General features: G+C 39.3%; 1 pseudogene; it reads left to right on the top strand.

Annotated features, from left to right (window-relative positions):
- Positions 1-1,242: 1,242 nt before the first annotated feature.
- LOC124979487 (tissue alpha-L-fucosidase-like) overlaps positions 1,243-6,000 on the top strand; it is a 132,416-nt pseudogene continuing 127,658 nt past the window's right edge.

Raw genomic sequence — 6,000 nt, 5'->3', positions numbered from 1 at the left:
CTATTCCCTAACACCTTCTCCTGTGCCCCCCACCAGTCCACCCAGGAGGGGTGGATGTTAACTTGACGCTGTAAATATACTGCCAATAAAAACTAACAAGAAAATCTGTATTGAAATAGTTGTCTTCTGATATCACTTCTTAAATATAATAAATGAAAGAGATTTGATGCATAGCTTATGCATACTCTTTGCATAGAGGTGAAAGAGAGATTTACCATTTGGTATAAGATATTTACATCCGTTCATCAAAATATGACTCCCTTTGTAGTCTTCTAAAGCCATGCCTGTAATATACATTATTATGGTAATTTAAAAATGGAACATAGAGTAGAAAAAGAACATGATAAATGCATATCATCTTACTCTTTATAGCTCTAGTAAATTTCGTACCTTAGGCTAGACTGAATACATTTTGAGTTTCTCATGCAACAATCATTTTGGAAATGCGTCAGTCAACAGGCTTCTTTTACTCATTATTATTTAGCCTAAAGATCTGAGGAATCTGTTTTTATTCTGTTATCAATTTATTTCCAAGAAATGCCACTGCCTTTGTCTACTTGAATGAACATTTCCTTTCTTCCCATTTATAACGATTGTAAAGCTAGACCCCTTTCCACTCTCATTTCATCAACTATTTCCAAGGGATGCATTCATCTACATCTTTTTTCCATGGGATGCATTCATCTACAAATTAGTATAACAGATATTTCAGAAACAGCGGCTGAACTGCTGAAAAAGTATTTTTCTCCTTTCTCAAAGCAAAAGATGGAGAATATCTTTCAGGTTTCTTTTATTTTCTAAGCATTAAATCTTTTAGTCCAAATCATGGGAAAAAACAACTGGGAAAGCATTTGTTGAATTACACAAAGGGCATGTGGTTTCGACCTCGGCAGGAACACAGGCTGCAGCCTAGCTGTCCAGGCACTATCCTTCCCTGCAAAGGTGAAATGATTTAGAGGCCTAGAGAAACTTAATTTTTCTTGATCACCATGTGCAACCCGGAATTTTAATGGCAGGCATAATTAATTCTTCTGATGTTAATCATCAGGGCTGGGCTCCACAATTATCAGCCTGGTGCAGCTGGGGCATGGTGCAGACATGAAAAATTAGGAAAATGAATCAGTAATAGGGTGGCAGATTTAATCTGCATCATGAAAACAAAGTTAAAAAGAGGAAGATCGAGAGAATTTCAGCTGAAGCTTTTGTGCCAATGCACAGTGACAGAACTGAAAAATGTTGCCGATGTCCAAAGTGATTGGTAATTACCAAGCCATTGAATTTTTTATTGTCAATTTATCATTGCGCCAGAGGTTAAATTTAACATCTTCTTCTAAAGCCATCACTCTAAGAAGGCTCACTGCGCATCACGTGGCTCAGAGTCAGCGAAAGGTTAATCAGGTATTCCTTTAGTTTGCATGTGCCTTCAAACCCCTTCCTCCTGGCCACTGTGCCACAGCTGAATACCTGCTAGGGGAGATGGTCTGCTGCTGGGTTCCTGTGACTTTCAGATACATATCAGACTGTGTCACACATATACACTTTACTTTCTCTATTGGTATTTATTAAGAACCCTGGTGTAAGAAAAGAAGTATTCCTCAAGTAAGAAAAATCCCATCATTTTAAACCCTGGGGATACTTCATTAAGGTGCAGCTGAGACAGGATATCTCTCTCTCTCTCTCTCTTTGTATGTGTGTCTCTCTCTGTTTTAAATGCTATTTGGTCATAAGCATGGGAAGAAATGCTACGACTGCTACTTAAAATATAAATTCCAGGACAATTTTATCTGATTCAGATTTAATTCTGTTCATCTCTCTCTCTCTCTCTCTCTCTTTTTTGCACAGGATGTCCTTTTTATTAATAGTTGAAAAAAGCTTAGTTTAAAAGGAAGGAGTTACTTATCCATGCAAATACTGCACGCTTCAAATAGTGGTTTCTTTAAAAAGCATTCGGAAATGTTTGAGTGGATTCAGAGTAGATATTGAAATTCCACAGGAAGAGTTTCTTCTTAGTGATTTTCAAAGTGACTTTGTTTAATTCATTTACTATCCACTCTCAAACATCACTTGTTATGTCTTTTTGTTATTTGCCCGATTGTGCCTCTTCTTCCATATGTATTTTGAAATATAGAGCACTCTCTTATTAAGGGAATGGTATGTATTTTCTATAAATTAAAAATGGAAATAGCCTTTAGGGAGACTTGAAAAAAATCAATGTGTGCATTAATTACTGCAATTCATTACTCAAATAAAAATGAGCTCAACCTTTCATTGGATACAAATTTAGGAACTGAGGATGTTTGCAAAAGACAAAGCCTGTGTTCCTGATCATGTTAATCTGCAGATCAAAGACTCCATGAATCCATGCCTGGTGGAAGCTCCTCAGGGGATAGCCGAGCTGGGCTCCAGCCCAGTCCCAGGCAGTGAGTTATTACCGCTGAATACAAAAGCTGGCCACGTGACTGTCACCTACCAGCAGTGACATGAGTCCTTCTCCTGCCTGGGCTTCCTGAGACCTTGCTTTTCTGAGCCCTCGCTTTTCTATAATTAAATCTGAACCATAAAAGCCATACCTGTCAAATGACCTCCAGCTGCCCTCATAAACAACACCGGGATTTTGCTGGTAGCAACTCTGCTTTTGGAAAGAACATAGGAAAATATCCTATTTAGCTTCCTGTAGGCTTCCCTCCCCGATTCTCCATTTTCCCCCCCAATTCTCCCCACACTGAGCTTCCTCTCCCTTTTTGGAATTTAAGAAGGGGACTAGGATATAAACAACAAAAAAAATATTATCTAATTTATTGAAAAGATTCTGCTGTCTTCTCCTGAATTAGTAACCTGTCCTTTTAGGAGAAGAGAGGGAAAGAGGAATGAAGGAATGTAATTTTTCTAACAGCATTTGGCTGCCTTTCTTTGATCATGTTTTATGGCTAGAGGATAAATTACCATGTGAAGGTTTCTGTTTAAAACCTGAACATGTTTAGTATGATTTGAATCCTGCCACATTTTGCATAGCTGCCTTTTGCCTGAGCAAGTTTAATGCAAAGATCAGCAGCTCAGAGCATAGCGCATATTAGCCATTCTTTTCTGCTATTGGAATTCCCCACTATTTTAATTGGATTCTTTCCAAAACTGCAACTAATTAAGAATCAATTCAGGACCATTAGCAAGTGGGACAAGCTAGCCGGTGTTGCATATTTCAAAAGAGTTAGTTTTAATGAGAGGTGTTACTAGATGGGGGAGAAAGAAACAGATTAAAGATAGTGTAGGGACCTTCTTCGGCTAAACCGAACGACTAATGGTACATGGAAAGATGCTGAACTTGTAGTCCTTTGTAATTGATCTACTTACTGTTCTTAAAAGAAACTTTAAAAACATGAATGCAGGTATTTAGAGGTGCCTTAGAGGTTCAATAACAATTTATAAACGTTACAAATTGTTGGCTTCTGTAGAGGAGTGCTCCTCTTATTGGAGAAACATATGCTGTCTGCTTTCAGACCCGTGAACCTCAGCACCACCGACCCACTTTCTGTTCCCTAGGCTTTGTACTGGGGCCACATCTGTGTATCAGACCACAGTGCCTGCAGATGGTGCGTTTTAATTTGTTAGAGGCTTGGCTATGCCATATTTTTGACAGCTGTTCTGGAGTTCCTTTACCACAAAGAAAAACTTCACTAGAACCTGGTGTTTGGGGAGAGAAATTTGATGCTCACGTCCTCATTAGCTGCTTCTGCTCTTTGTTGGATCTTGGTATCCATCACTTCTTTGTTGTTATGAGTTGTGTGCAGGCTGATGTTTCTCTCCAGAGGAGAAAGGTGGAAAGTTAGTATACAGTTAACCTGCTTTGAACATTATATTATGAATATATGTGTAGTTCCAATGGGGAAGCCGAATATTTAATCATTAGGAAGGATAGGCAATAAATCAAATGTCTGAACTTGGATGCATTATCTGATATGCTTGATTTCAGGCTTAACCTTCCTCCTGGACTTCTGTCGTGAGAAATTACCTGGCCTAAGTTTCTTCATTTGAAGCAATCATAACCCAACCACAGAGCTTTTATGATTATAAGATAATAGCAATAAAAAAGAGATTGTTGGCTTCTAGCAGTGGACATGGACAATAAAAATATATTACTCTATAGAAAAATAATTTTACTAAGTTGAGGTTTGATTACATATTTGAGATGGTGTAGAGCAGAGATTGAAAAGGCAATTACAAGGATATTGAAGACTTATGAGTTTAAAGGATTCTTTAAGATGTGTAGGGCTCAGGAAACTATGACTGCTTATTGCATAGGATTTTTCTCTACTTAAAAATGGTATCAAAGCAATAGAGTAGCGAGTTTGAATCTGTGTATTGTTGTTTACATCTATCTAACTCCCTACACTGGTTTCCACCCAGTCACCTGGAGTCATCCTTGATCCCCCCTCATCCTCCCTTTCCACATGTTATTCATCACCAAGACCTGTCGATTTCCCTCCTTCCTTTCTCAATACTGTCACTTTCTCTCCAGCCCCTTTGCCTGCATCCTCGTTTGGATCCGCATCATTTCCTAAGTTATGGTAAAAGCTCCTGACCTGACCTCTCTACTCCAGCCTTAGTCCTTTAGCAACCTGTACATTTGCTGCTGTCTCAAAAGTCACAACAGTCATACTGTTGTATAATTGTTACCTTTCTCACCTTTTTTTTGCCATTAGGCTGAGAGCTATTTGAGGACAGAGATTTTTCATTTTTGTTGCCCTAGTCCTAGGGAAGTGCACACAGGAGGAGATCAAGAAAAATAAATTGTTGAACGAATCTCCTCCTACTATATATATTAGGTCCTGTTCCAAGCTCTGAGCATACAATGGGGAATGGGATTCATAAAATCAATGATCTCGTGAACTTCAGATTCACGTAAATGAATATGTGATTGCAGAGTTGATCTCAAAAGTTCATTTGCTTGGGTGCTGTAGTGTGAAATTTCAGGTTTTGTTTTTGCACACAGGTGACTAGCTAAGGTACACACACACACACACACACACACAAACACTGATATGCTGAGGAATCTTCTGACTACTAAATTAAACATCAACTTTATGTTGATTGTATTGGAAGGGTAAATGTTTTAAAGTGGTTGAAGAATGAAGTCATGTGGACACAAGGGTATGTGGTAGATTGTTGCAGTAATGACTTCCAATTTGTTTATAGTTTCCTGGTATTCATGTCCAGAGTCATACTGACTCTGAGCTTTACCCTATGACTTGCTTTGGCTAGTGGTATAATAGCAAATGTGAGACAACAGCAAATGTGACATGTGAAAAGTGCTTGACCACTGGAACCTACCTTCTTTTGCGGTATATAGGGCTGTGACTATTACCATCACATGAAGAAGCTGGGGCTATCCTGCTGGGTGATGAGAAGCTCATGGCTCAGTCATCCTCATGACTCCAGCCAACTGCCAATCATCTTTTGGACTTGTGAGCAAGGTCCTTGTAGAGCATCAAGTATCCAGCTTCCACCTGATCAGCCAGGTTATCACAGATGCATGAGGGAGCCCAGCCAAGAGCAGCCAGAGCTGACCCAGGTAAGCAGCAACACTGAGCTGACAAAAGCTTTGTGAGCAGAAACAAATGACAATTGTTAGAGGGTCACTAAGTTTTGGGTGATGTGCAGGAAGGCTAATTGGTGCAAGCATTATCTCCATTCTAGCCCATCAGAACAGTGTTTGGGAGACCAGATTTTCCACTGGGGACCTCAACCACATGAATGCTAGGTGTAGGGTGGGGAGGGGAAATATTGTCAAAAAGTAATTGATTTTCAACTTAGGGGTGTTTGATATTTCTGGTCCTTAAAGGTAAACACCTAAGAAGATACAAAATTTCTTTTCTCAAAGTGGTTTCAGCCCAGTAGCATAGGCAGACAAGTAAACGAAACACATATTTACAGTAAGAGGTGAGTGACGTGATACAGGTTAGAAGAGCCAGCTTGGGGGCATGTAAGAGGAGGATCTCTGTCAAC

Source organism: Sciurus carolinensis, chromosome 3 (assembly GCF_902686445.1).
Source record: "Sciurus carolinensis chromosome 3, mSciCar1.2, whole genome shotgun sequence".
Lineage (NCBI taxonomy): Eukaryota > Metazoa > Chordata > Mammalia > Rodentia > Sciuridae > Sciurus > Sciurus carolinensis.
The sequence above is the reverse complement of the archived record's forward strand: the minus strand, read 5'-3'. Positions and strand labels throughout refer to the sequence as shown.